The following is a 14,272-nucleotide window of genomic DNA, read 5'->3' as shown; positions in this document are numbered from 1 at the left end:
CTCTCGGGCCTTTGACCACAGACTGAAGGCTGTACTGTAGACTTCCCTACTTTTGAGGTTTTGGGACTTGGACTGGCTTCCTTGCTCCTCATCTTGCAGACGGCCTCTTGTGAGACTTCACCTTGTGCCGTGTGAGTCAATACTCCTTAATACACTCCCTTTCATATCTACATCTATCCTATTAGTTCTGTCCCTCTAGAGAACCCTGACTAATACCTGTAATTGAAAAACAAAAAACAAATATTATCTGTTTACTACTATTTGAAAAGCAAGGACATCTCAGAATGTAGAGATCATGTGAAGGTTCTCCAGAAAATATTTCTCAAACACTTTGAACGGGATGTGGAGTCTGTGATAATTCCACTTCACAGGTCCATCTCTAGGAATAAAATATCTTACTGACAACTTGATAGTTTTTTTTAATTAGTAAGAGTAGAGAGGTAGTTTAGCACTATTTAACGGTACCTGTACTTCAAATAATTGATACCAAATCTCTTTAATGAAACTGTGCTAAATATTAATTCTTATGTACTAGAAGTTGGGTAGATTAATTACAAGATTCTGGTAACTGCCTTATTCTTATTTTTTAGAATTTCATATTTCTACTTTTCTTTTAAATCAATTCTCTCAGGTCTTCTTTGAGAAGTGCAAATTAAGGAGATTTTCTGATATACAAATATTTCAAAACTGTTAACCCAGGGTCTATTGACCCAGTGGGCTTTCAGAAAAGGGAGGAAATCCTCTGTTGTATTTTATAACCTGCAGGAGAGAGACTCCTGGCTGGTAACAGTGTGCCCCTGCTACATTGTTGCCAAGAATCCCAGCTTTGGGGCATGCATGTCTCCAAATCAAGGTGTTTGGAAAGATTACTTTTCAGGCCCATCCACTTCCTTAGGTTTTCCCAAAATAATACTAAGTTACCAAGAATGAAAAATCCAAACCACAAGATAAAGTTCTAACTCTACTCAGAAGGCTCTGAAGATAAGATACACTGGCGATTTATCTTGCACAGCCTATGTGTAAACACATTCAACCTTTCCCCACCCACAGAAAGACAAAGAACGATTTACTTTTCAGTTCAGAAAAGGAAAAGGGATTCATAACAATTTGAGTTTGCCTTCAGGAAATCAATAAAATTTGGGACCGGGTACAGTGGCTCATGCCTGTAATCCCAACACTTTGGGAGGCCAAGGCGGGCAGATTACCTGAGGTCAGGAGTTCAAGACCAGACTGGCCAACATGGTGAAACTCCATCTCTAATAAAAATATAAAAATTAGCTAGGCATGGTGGTGCATCCCTGTAATCCCAGTTACTTGGGAGGCTGAGGCAGGAGAATCACTTGAACTCAGGAGGCAGAGGCTGCAGTGAGACAAGATCACTCTACTGCACTCCAGCCTGGATGACAGAACAAGACTCTGTCTCAAAAAAAAAAAAAAAGGTTTTCTTATGACAGAAGAAGAATATATGTGTTCTTAATTCCTCTCTTCTTAATAAAAACCATCACTTCTCGCTGAAGCAGGTAGACATGCGTAGGTCTAATCTGTGGTCATTGAGCTACTGAAGAGTGGGGCTTTCCTAACATCTCTGGGTGTATTCCCTCACCTGCAAAGAGAGGGGCTAGAATGAATGTCCTCTGGGGTCCCTCATGGCTACAATCTGTGTTTCTATCTACTTCCTCCTGGTGGACAGCGGAATTTCAAGGCCTTCAGCTTGCCTGTCCCCGCTGCCCGCACCTTTTCCTGGGGACCTGTTTCTGGGCACCAGCAGCTGTCACATGCAATGTTCCTGCCTTTCAGTGGACACAAGCATTTCTTCTCACCACCAGCAAAGTCCTAGTCAGAGATGTGAAAGGGAAGAAGGAAAAAAATAGACACAGACACATACATGTGAATATATGCACATATAAAACTATGTGTTCTAGAGCAGATTCAGAGAACTGGGATAACCCTGAGTTTAGTGTTCTTTCATCTCATCAAGTCTCATCAAGGTAACTCTCCTGGGCAGGATATGACCCAGTGAACATCCTGCCCAGTCACATGGGGCCTCCCACACATCCTGTTCCTGGCTGGGGAAGGCTTGCCTGCCACGCAGCTTGACTTTTTAGGCTAGAGTGGCTGACCGACTGGGTATCTCCTAACCATTTCGCAGTTTCTATAATAAAGTTATAGGGCAGTGTGTCTCAGGAAATGGCATGCTACCACCCAACCCCTCAGTCCCACTCTCATACATGTGGCCTTCCTAGTTCCTTAGCAAAACTATATGTTAAGAAACTGCATGTCCCATGGTCATTTGCCCTGAGTCAAAGGCTGATAGGAAAGCCTCAAGCTACTCACTTTCACAGTTGTCTGCTTACGTTACAAACAGGAGCCAATTTATTATTCCCAGGAGTTTTGTTTTGGTTTGTTTTTGCGGCAGGGTCTTGCTCTGTTGCCCAGGCTAAAGTGCAGTAGTGCCATCTCAGTTCACCGCAACCTCTGCCTCTCAGGTTCAAGCAATTCTCTTGCCTCAGCCTCCCTAGTAGCTGGGATCACAGGCGTGTACCACTAGGCCCAGCTAATTTTTGTATTTTTTAGAAACAGGATTTCACCATGTTGGCCAGGCTGGTCTCAAACTCCTGACCTCAAGTGATCCTCCAGCCTCAGCTTCCCAAAGTGTTGGTATTACAGGCATGAGCCACTGTGCCTGGCCTATTCCTAGGGTTTTTCACTCTCATTCAGGAAACAAGAAACAGAAATCTCCCCATGCTCTTGTCTCAGGTTTGGTCATCTGCTCCTTTCCCCATCAAAAACAGGTCAGAGCCAGGATGATTCCCATGTTAGGTGAAGGCTTTGAGGCTGTGACTTGCTATCACTTTTTAAAATAAATGAATTAATGATCGATTGCTGTGTGACTGCCAAAGTAATACTGATGTTCATTGTAGACAATGGCTTTCTGGGCTATCACAGCGGGGACTGGGTAGGGGTATGGATATTGAAGGTGTAGAATTGAAAAGGGGCAGGAGGGAACAATCAAAAGAGGAAAACAAATAAAGACCACAGTATGAATGTATGTAACTTATGCATATATACATGCATCTATTAAATCATATTAAAAGATTTGGAAAATACAGAAAATTTCAAGGAAAAACATTAAGTCTACAACTTTGCTTTGCAGAGAGGACCTTTGCTAAAACTAGGAGTATTTCATGTACCTTATTTTGTTTGTTTACATAAATGTCATATAAGCCTCCACTTCTGTAACCTGTCTTCTTTCCAGCTAATAATATATCACAGACCATTTTTATGGCTAGTAGCTGTGGGTCCCAGGCAAGGCAGAGCTCCTTGAATCACTCCAGGAACCACTGCAGTGATTTATTACTTATTTTATGACCACGGATGCAACCTTTGGTTTACCTGGGTTCAGTGATAGACTCACTCAGTCCTCAGATCCTCAGAATTATAGCCTATGAGAGCTCAAAGGGACCATGAGTGATCCTGGAGATCAGGCCTCTCATTTCAGACGAGAAAACTGAGGACTGAATCAGAGCCAAGCACAGGACCAGATCCAAATCTGCCACTCAGGGTCTATTTCACCCTTGCACATCCAAAGGATGAAAAGTCTAACAGCAAACAGCCCACAAGAGGACTCGAAGTGGAAAGGGATGTGCAGCCCTGTACAGGATTTTACTTAGTGGTGTGTGCTCAGCCTCACCAAGTGGAAGGAGAGGCCATGGCTGGGGGATGGGGAGGGCATGGACTGGGGATTTGGCAGGATACAGTGGACCAAAAGCCCAGCTGTTCCAACACAGCAAAATGCAAACTCTACTGTTCCAGAGAATGGGGCCTCAGGTGTTGGAGGTGTTAGCTCTGCCTTCTGTATGAAGAATTGGGCCACTTCTCAGCCCTCTCCTCAGCTGCCACCCTGTTCAGGGCCACCTCCTGTTTCCTGGATTATTGCAGGGGCTCCTTACTGGAATTCCTGCTTCCACTGTGCCCACCACAATCCTTAGGCTGAGCTCACAAAAGCCAGCCAGACCCTTTTAAAATACAAAACCGCTCGAAACCTGCAGTGGCTTTCTATCTTACTCAGGCCAAAAGGCAAAGTCCTTCAAGTATCCACAGGGCTCCACTCTGCTCATTTGCTTCCTGGTCCTCCCACTACTTTTCTCTCCTATTTACTGGGCTCCTGCCACGTTGGTCCCTTTAGTGTTTCTCAAACTTGTTTCCACTAGAATGTAAGTTCTAGGAAGCCTGGGATTTTTGTCTGTCTGTTTACTCAGGCAAGCCCCTTTGTTGCTAGTCATAGAAACCAACTACAACTAGCTTAAGGGGAAAAAAGAAACAATTTACTACAAGAACTCATGAAATATAATGGCAGGAGGGAAGCCTGGACTTAAGAAAGGATTGGATCTCTGGGAGAAGGCTCATACTCTCCTGTTGGCCTCTGAATCACAGAATAGGATATGACCACTCTAACTCCAATTCATTTATTTAACTACTACTTTTTTTTTTTTTTTTTTTTTTTTTTGGAGACGAGGTTTCACTCTTGTTGCCAAGTCTGGAGTGCAATGGCACGATCTTGGCTCACCACAACCTCCGCCTCCCAGGTTCAAGTGATTCTCCTGCCTCAGCCTCCCGAGTAGCTGGGATTACAGGCATGAGCCACCATGCCCAGCTAATTTTGTATTTTTAGTAGAGACAGGGTTTCTCCATGCTGGTCTCGAACTCCCAACCTCAGGCGATCTGCCCACCTCAGCCTCCCAAAAGTGCTGGGATACTACTACTTTTTGTATATTGTAGTGGCAGGCACTGGTGTGGATGCTTGGGCTGCATCAGGAACAATGCTACATTCTAGTAGGAGAGGTAGACCATGAGTGTAATCAATGAGCACATATAGCTTGTTAGATGATAAGGGTTGTAGAGAAAGAAGGATGGAGTGGAGTAAGAGGGGATCCAGAGCAGGAGGTAGGGGTGCTGTGGGCAGGATGCACTTTTAAACATGGGCAGAGTAAACCCCAGGGAGAAGGTAAGACTTGAGGAAAGACTTCTGGTCACCACAGAGACTAACTTGGAAACCCCCAGGTGTCCACCTCTGGTCCAATCAACTGTCACTAGGGAAGGTGGAGTCCCATGAAGCAAGCATGGTTTCTGGATGGAGTGGAAAGGTGAAAACCATTCCCAGAGAAGAGGGAGTTATCCTGAGCTGGAAAGACATCTCCAAATGTATCTTCCACTAGAGGGATTTAGGGACCCTCTGTTCTTACCGCTAGAGTGCCTGCAGTGACTTTATAGCTTGCTTTTTTTTTTTTTTTTTAAGTTGTACTCAAATTAAACTGTTCAGGTGACTCCCCTGTTAGAAGTCTGTGGTAAACCAGACACCTCGCCCCCCACCCTCACCCCGCAATCCTGCCACATTTGTGGGAAGGTGGCGTGCTGCTAATTTCCTGCTGAACTGCTGAAGACAAGAGGATAGAAATGGTGATATCATAAGGAAACTTGCTGAATGCATATTGACTCAGATTGACTGAAAATGATGTACCACATCCCCAACTGACAGGCTGTTTCTGCCTCCTGGGGCAGGGTGGTCCATTTGTAGGACAAGTGAACTCCTTTCTCATCCCTACCCTAAGGATTTTCTCCTTGAAAGAGCAAAAAATCACAGAGAATTAAGGGCTTGAGAGGGAATAAGGCATGAGACATATTGGATGACATAATGGCAAAAGCCTGGCGATTCAGGTTACTTCCTTGTAAGGGAAACAAAAATAGGAATGGAAAATTTGATAAACCCCAAGTCCTCTACTGCTTTGCAAGAAAAGCCTGAAAGAATTTTGAGTCTGGAGGACGAGCTCAGAGGACCCTCAGATATTTACAACCTTATCTGAATTGTTAACTTTTGAAAAGGAGAGAAGTGATATTTATAAACTGATGAACTTAGAAATGTCAGAGTCCTGTTATTAGAAGCAAATGATGTGAGACTCTTCTGGAGTTTCATGTAGTTTACTATGGCTGTGAGGTCATGACAGAGCTCTAGGCTGACCTCTGAGTTCGGAAATCTCTCTCCTGCACTTCTCACTTTACAGGATTTGCAGGCAGCAGACACTAAAGTCTTGACGTGTGGAACTCCTTGCTGGTGGAGAAAAATGCTGCAGGTAAGGTGGAGACAGAGTGGAACTAAAGGATGTTCTTTGTTTGCCATGGTCAAAAGAAGAGTGTGTGCATGTTTATGGCTTCAAGTCCCCAGGGCATTTTTATGGGGGCCGCCTGCCCAAAGCCATCCAAACCTGAAAGAAAGTCCCATTCTGGCTCACACCAACCTAAGGGAGCCAGAGGTTCCTGGGAGCTTGTTGGTAAACAGAAGATGCATTGTCCCTGCTGGGTCACCCATGATGGTCTGCCTCCTGAGAGTAAACAATTAATGCATACAATCACAAGCAACACTGAGGATTAGCAGGAGTCAAAATTAGGAAAATGTCTTCTGATTTGCCTTTGAGTCTCAAGAGAATGCTAAGCACTGACTAGCCTGCAGATCTTGTTATATTTACCTAGGCTTCCCTTCCATGGTTTGAAACAGATCCCTCAGAGGCTGCCTCCACCCACAGGTGGCCTCTGACTGTTCAAGGGATCATACAGCAAAGACTTCAAAAGCATTTTGGAGAATCCTAAGGTCATGAGAGGTTGGTCTGTAAAGCTAGGGGATCTTGGTTTTATAAACCCAGTAGAAAAATATCACCATAGGTTTTCTGGAGCAGAAGGAAAGACTCCCAAGTGCAGCTGGCTCTCTCTCTCCAGAAAGTTCCATCTGAGGAGCCACCAGAGGTTCTGTGTGCTGCACCTTGGCACAGCACCCAAGGATCAGACTTCAGCAAGCCGGCCCCCTCTGCCTCACATAGGTCCACTCCCTGTGCCAGCTCAGAAGCATGGAACCCAGGGCTGCCAATTTACCACATGCTGCTCCCTGCTCATTTTACCATTGTACTGTAAAGCCGCTTTCTGTAGAAGTAATATGACCATAGCACTTTCACTTTTGAAACTGTGTGCCTCCCATATTTCCCAGATACCTCACTGAGTTCCTGGAAAGATGAACAAGAACCTGCCAAGCAATGCGTCATCCTGTAGACGCACAAGAGCACAAGGGACTGCTGTACTCAGGGGCCAGTGGAGAGTCCCAGGGTGAACTGGCTGCCCCCACTCAGTTCCAGACAGCACTCGGGTGGTATCTTCAACATCAGGATGACACTTTTTCTCTTAAATGACTTCAGGGAGTTGTAAGGGAGCAGCAAGTGAGTAATACTTGAAGCCTCTATAAAAAGAACATGTAGAGATTATGAAAAATGTATATTCTTTCGTGTGTAGATTACTCCAGGCTATTTTTGTTGGAGGTACAGAGGCAGTGACTCTGTTGGGAAGAGCATAGGCTTTAAAGCCATGTAAACTCAAGTTCAAATTCTAACTCTGTCATTTCCTCATATATAGTCCTGGGCAAATCATTTACCATCTCTAAGCCTCAGTTTCCTATCTGTGAAATAAGGACAGTGATCTTCATCTTGCAGTGGGGATTACTGTAACTGTATTGGAAGCAAGGTAGAAAAGTCAGCTAATACAATGCCGGGTACACTGTAGGTAGTCAATAAATGGTAGCTGCAGCTTCTGTTGTCATTTTAAATAAAAATAATGACAGTAATGAAAGTAAGAAAAATGAAATGATCTGGGAAGGTATATTCAGATGCTTTCCCCAGTGCCAGAGAAGCAAGTTAATAGATTAGGCAGAAAGACCTATAAAATGTGATCATCAGTGTGGGCTGGCCATTCCTAACCCTCATTCCTTTTAGTTTCTTTTCCACTGTGGGGACAAGAAAAGCTAAATAGCCACTTTTCCAGCAAAAGATTGCCATAAGATATAGTTCTGGCCAAAAAGATATGGGCAAAGAGCTTCTTTCTTGATAAAAACATGGCCAGTGCAACTTTTCCTTTCCTTCCTCCTGCCATGAATGGGGGCATGATGGATGGAGCTAACACGGCCACGTTGTACCCATGAAGTCATGAGCTAACATGGTTAGGATGTCAGAAGAGAACGAAGAAAAGTCTTGAGTTCTTATCAACGTCGTTGAGCTGTTGCATCAGCCTTGAGCTGCCTACTTTCAGACTTTTGTTTTTTGTTTTGTTTTGTTTTGTTTTGTTTTTTGAGATGGAGTCTTGCTCCATCACCCAGGATGGAGTACAGTGGCATAATCTTGGCTCACTGCAACCTCTGCCTCCCAGGTTCAAGTGATTCTCCTGCCTCAGCCTCCCGAGCAGCTAGGATTACAGGCGTCCACCACCACACCCGGCTAATTTTTGTATTTTTAGTAGAGATGGGGTTTCACCACGTTGGCCAGGCTCGTCTCAAACTCCTGACCACAGGTGATCCGTCCGCCTTGGCCTCCCAAGTGCTGGGATTGCAGGCGTGAGCCACCGTGCCTGGCCCAGACTTTTTAGTTTTATAAGAAAAAATACCTTTCTATCTATTTCAGTGACTCAGATGGGCTTTCTGTTGCTTACTGCTGAAAACATTCTTATCTGATAAAGAGTTTTGTGATAAATTTCTGAAATACCTTGCTGACCTAGCAGAAAAATTCAGTCACTTTGACTTCCTAATCACACTCTCAAGAGCATTAGCTTTGTAGACGTTAGATAATCCTAAATATTTTAGTGAAAATGAATATATATCTATGAACGTGTATATATACACATATATTTATATAGCAGTTTATGAAATCTGAGAGATTTGCTTTAGATGCAATTCTTGACCTTTAGTGTGCACATGTGCATCATAATCACAGTGGAATCTTTTAAACACACCCACGCCTGGGCTCTAACGCCAGAGCTTCTAGCTTCACACACCTCCAGTGAGGGCAGGGCATTACAAAGTTTCAAAGCTCCCCAGGTACCTATGTACCAAAGGAGAACTACAATGGAGCCCTCCCTAACAGGGACCCAAGCTCAGAAAACTCTGTCTCCTACATAACTAACTCCTCCAAGAGTCGGGTTGGAAAGGTACAATAGCTTTATGCGCAGCCTGGCATAGCTGTACTATTTTAACTCAACAGAATTATTGCACATAATTACAAAAAGTTATCAAGCTTCATAAAACACAGAATTTATATACAACCTTCTACTGTAAATTATACAGGTTTCTACTTTAATTTTGCACAACACGTGGTCTGGATTAGCCTCATTCAACCTGTGTTGAATTCTGATATTTCTGGGCAGGGACCAAAAATATCAGAGTTGCTGCATTATTATGTTATTTTACTAACTCACATAACCATGATAGAAATTCATATGCTAGTATAGGGCCCATGAGCTAAGCCCAACATAATCACATATGGCAGAGCAGAGCTCTCTTGATGATAGGCAGGCAGCTGACTCTTCACCCTTTGAAAGGTTGCTATAGTGTGTTGCATCCCTCACAATGTAAAGTATTCATATGGTAAGATGAGAATCCCTCCCATTGCTGACCCACTGCATATTTTCCTCTGAATTTTAATTTTTTTACACTATCTGTAGCTTCTCTGTCAGAGTTACACACTCGCTTATATTTCCTGAATAGATTTTAAATGAGACATTTATGTGCATAAAATAAATAAGTGTAAATATCCGGAGGGTTTTTCTTTTTTGTTTTATCCAGTAGCAAAATGTTTGTTTCATGGGACAAATCTGTTGGCTTGTCAATTAAGCTTCTATTCTAATGTAATCAGCAGAAGTTATTGCTAAAAAATCTTAGGAGTGACTTATTAATACCGGTATAGTAATACATGGAGACCAGACATGGCGGCTCACGCCTGTAATTCTAGAGCTTTGGGAACCTGAGGCAGGAAGATTGCTTGAGACTGGGAGTTCAAGAACAACCCGAGCAAGTATAGCAAAACCTTGTCTCTACAAAAAAAAAAAAAAAAAAAAAGAGAAATTGCCAGGAGTGGTAACACACATTTGTAGTTCTGGCTATTCAGGAGGCTGAGTCAGGAGGATCACTTGAGCCCAGGAGTCCAAGGTTACAGTGAGCTGTGATCACTACACCACTGTACTTTAGCCTAGGTGACACAGTGAGACCCTGTCTCAAAAAAAAAAACACCAGGGAGTACTGTGTTAATTCCTTCATCAACCCACCTTTGAAAAATAAATAGAATTCACAATACCTGTTGGTGCAATTTATGGCAACCCATCTTTACACTGCATTTTTGGTTTTCACTAGTAGTAATAATGGTACAGCTTTAAAGAATTCTAACTGTATACCAATAACTATGCTCTATTCTTTATATGAATTATTTTATTTAATCCCCACTACAACTCATTGGGAGAAGGTACTGTTATTATGACCATTTTACAGATGAGTAAACTGAGTTAAATTACTTGCTCGAAGTCCCAAAGGCAGTAAGTGGTAGGGCCAGGCTTTGAACCTATATGTGGCTGATGCCAAAGTCCACCCTCTTAACCACTGTGCTCTGTTAGCACCATTTATTATCCATATTTGTCAACCATATTTTTCTCTAAGACATGTTGTAAGAATCTTTGTAACAATTATCCTATCATGAATCACCAGCAATAAACCCTCCAGCCACGTTCTGTTATACCCTCGTCTATGAAATTCTTTTCTTTTCTTTCCTTTTTTTTTTTTTTTTTGAGACAGAGTTTCACTCTTGTCACCCAGGCTGGAATATAATGGCACAATCTTGGCTCACTGCAACCTCCGCCTCCCGGATTCAAACGATTCTTCTGCCTTGGTCTCCCAAGAAGATGGGATTACAGGTACCTGCCATCACGCCTGGCTAATTTTTTATATTTTTAGTAGAGATGGAGTTTCACCATGTTGGCCAGTCTTTTTTTTTTTTTTTTTTTTTTTTGAGACGGAGTCTTGCTCTGTCGCCCGGTCTGGAGTGCAGTGGCCGGATCTCAGCTCATTGCAAGCTCCGCCTCCCGGGTTCACGCCATTCTCCTGCCTCAGCCTCCCGAGTAGCTGGGACCACAGGCGCCCGCCACCTCGCCCGGCTAGTTTTTTGTATTTTTAGTAGAGACGGGGTTTCACCGTGTTAGCCAGGATGATCTCGATCTCCTGACCTCGTGATCCGCCCGTCTCGGCCTCCCAAAGTGCTGGGATTACAGGCTTGAGCCACCGCGCCCGGCCGGCCAGTCTTGAACTCCTGGTCTCAAGTTATCCACCCACCTAGGCCTCCCAAAGTCCTGGGATTACAGGAGTGAGCCACCACTCCCAGCCTATCAAATCATTTAAAAACAGCAGTGGATCTGAGTTATACTTTGTTTCTGTGATCATATTTGTCTCAAAGTCACTTCCACAGCTGCTGGTATGATGGAAGGAGCACAGGTTTTGGAGTCAGATGTTTCATGTGGCTCAGACTGGAAACAATCCCTTTAAGCTATAGTTTGCACATCTATAAAGGGGAGGTACATTCACACACCTGGGAAGTTTATAGAGATGACTAAACAAGCTAGTGCATGTCAGAAGTGCTTTGAGGCCAGGCACGGTGGCTCACACCTGTAATCCCAGCACTTTGGGAGGCTGAGGCAGGCAGATCACTTGAGGTCAGGAGTTCGAGATCAGCCCAGCCAACATGGTGAAACCCCGCCTCTACTAAAAATACAAAAAAGAATTAACCAGGCTTGGTGGTGGCTGCATGTAATCGGAGCTACTTGGGAGGCTGAAGCCGGAGAATCTCTTGAACCTGGGAGGCAGAGGTTGCAGTGAGTCAAGATTGCACCATTGCACTCCAGCCCGGACTACAGAGTGAGACTCCATCTAAATAAATAAATAAATAAATAAATAAATAAATAAATAAAATAAGTGCTTTGAGAACAGTGATGTGAGACACACATGCTATTTTTAACTTTCTTTTAACCCAACTTCCTGACAAGTTTCACTAATTCATGGCCACAAATCTCAGACTGGCCTTCAGTGTTGCCTTATAGTCCTACACATTCTCCACATCTCTTAACTCTTTCATTCTTCAAGGTAACTATTTCACATCTCTCTTCACATTGTCCCCACTCCAATTCTAGCTGGTGACCTTGCCTCACACGTCATCAAAAAAACTGAAACAACCAAAAAGACGTCCCTCATCATGTTGCATCCTCACCACCACCCTACGGACCTGATGACTTTTTCTTATCACTAAGGATCAAGGGTCCCATGCTCCAAAAACCAACCACCTTTCAGCTCCCATCGTCCTTCCCAGGGACTTTTTTCTCTCTTTCTTCTCTTCAGCATCACCCATTTTACTTTCTCTACCAGATAGTATGATCTTTTACCTCCCATATTAAATAATAGAAAGAAAAAAGATTAACCCTCTTGACCGTGTATTCCTGCCCAGCTCCAACCATTTTACTTTGCTCTCCATCACAGCAAAGCTTCCCGAAGTCCCTGATTATTATCACTGCCTCCACTTCCTCATCTCACATTCTCCCCTCAACCCACTTCTCCTGAGTTCTAGCCCCTCTGCTCTTTATGCTGCAGAGTCCAACCTGCAATACCTGTCCTCATCACACTTGAGCTCTGAGCAGAAGTCAGCAGCATTTGCCACTCCCTCCTTTTAAAATCCTTTCTTCTCCTACCCAGCAACACACTCTCCTGGTTCTGCTTCCTCCTTGCTAATTGCCTCTTGTCCAGCCCTTTTGCCAAATTTGCTTCATTTTCCTGACTTCTAATTCTTAAAGTAGATCAGGATTTGTGCTCTGACTTCTTCTTTGTCTGCACTCATTCTCTAAGTAGCCTCACTCAGTGTTACAGCTTTAAATACTTTGTATATACCAGTCACTCCCTCTCCCTTGCACCAGCTATTTGAACGCCTTGGCACTGCTGCATGGATGTTAAGCAAGTATTTCAAACTTATGGCCAATCAACATTTTTTATTTTCCCTCCCAAAGTTTCTCCACCAGTCTTGTCTATCTCAATATGTGGCACCATCATGGTACCACCAATTGGAGCCATTAAATGGTACCATTTGCTTATGACAAAAATCTAGAAATTATCTTTGATAACTTTCTTTGCATCACCCTCACACCCAAACCATTGGCAAAACTCTCAAGTTCACCTTAAAACATAGGCTGAATCTATCCATTTATCTCCATCTTCTGCCAACACACATTGGCAGAAGCCGTTATTACCTATCCTGTGGCATACTTCAACAACCCACTAACTGATCCCCTTGTTTCATTTTTACTTTCCTATGATCTCTTTTTAACACAATGAATGGAAGGAAGGAAAGCTCTTCCTTATAGTTGAATTCCAAATAATAAACATAGAAGTGACTATTTAGAAATTCACCAATGTGTGCTAAAACTAGTAAAAGTTTGATGAGCAACAGGATATTTACATAGTCTCAAAGAAACTCCTCAGGAATGACTTATTAATTGCGAAGGGAAAATCAGTCACTTTACAGAGGAGAGACTTGGGGAACATCACCTTAAGCAAGTGATCAAAGCTAACATCACCAGTATTGGGACAAACAATACTCACAGGTCCGCATGGCTGGGGAGGCCTCAGGAAACTTACAATCATGGCAGAAGGCACCTCTTCACTGGGTGGCAGGAGAGAGAATGAGAGCCAGCAGGGGAAATGCAAGATGCTTATAAAACCATCAGATCTCGTGAGAACTCACTCACTATCACAAGACCGGCATGGGGGAAATCACCACCATGATTCAATTACCTCCACCTGGTCCCACCCTTGACATGTGGGGATTATTACAATTCAAGGTGAGATTTAGGTGGGGACACAGAGCCAAACCATGTCACCATTCTTGCAAATTTTTTGTAAGTTTGAAATCATATCAAAACGAAAAGTTCCCAAAACACTATACTCATCCGGGCATGTCATTTTTCTGCTTTCTGCCCCTCCAGTAGCTTCCTAACTTATTTATAGTAAAATTCAAAGCCTTGCCATGGCTTACACAGACCTCTGTGATCTGGCCCCTGCCTGCTGCTCATATCATGCTGCATCATTCTTTCTCAGCCTCCTAAACCAGATGTTGACAAAAAGAGTCAAACTCTGTAAAATATTTGAAGAGATTTATTTTGAGTCAAATGTGAGAGACCATGGCCCATGGCACAGCCCTCAGGAGATCCTGAGAACATGTGCCCAATGTGGTCAGGGCACAGCCTAGTTTTATACATTTTAGGGAGACATGAGACATCAATCAAATACATGTAAGATATACATTGGTTTGGTCTAGAAAGGCCTGTAAGGAGAAAGGAGGGCTTCCAGATTATAGGAACATTTGAAAATTTTCTGATTGACAATTGG

Source organism: Trachypithecus francoisi, unplaced genomic scaffold (assembly GCF_009764315.1).
Source record: "Trachypithecus francoisi isolate TF-2019V2 unplaced genomic scaffold, Tfra_2.0 Lachesis_group15, whole genome shotgun sequence".
NCBI lineage: Eukaryota > Metazoa > Chordata > Mammalia > Primates > Cercopithecidae > Trachypithecus > Trachypithecus francoisi.
This window is presented reverse-complemented; position numbering follows the sequence as displayed.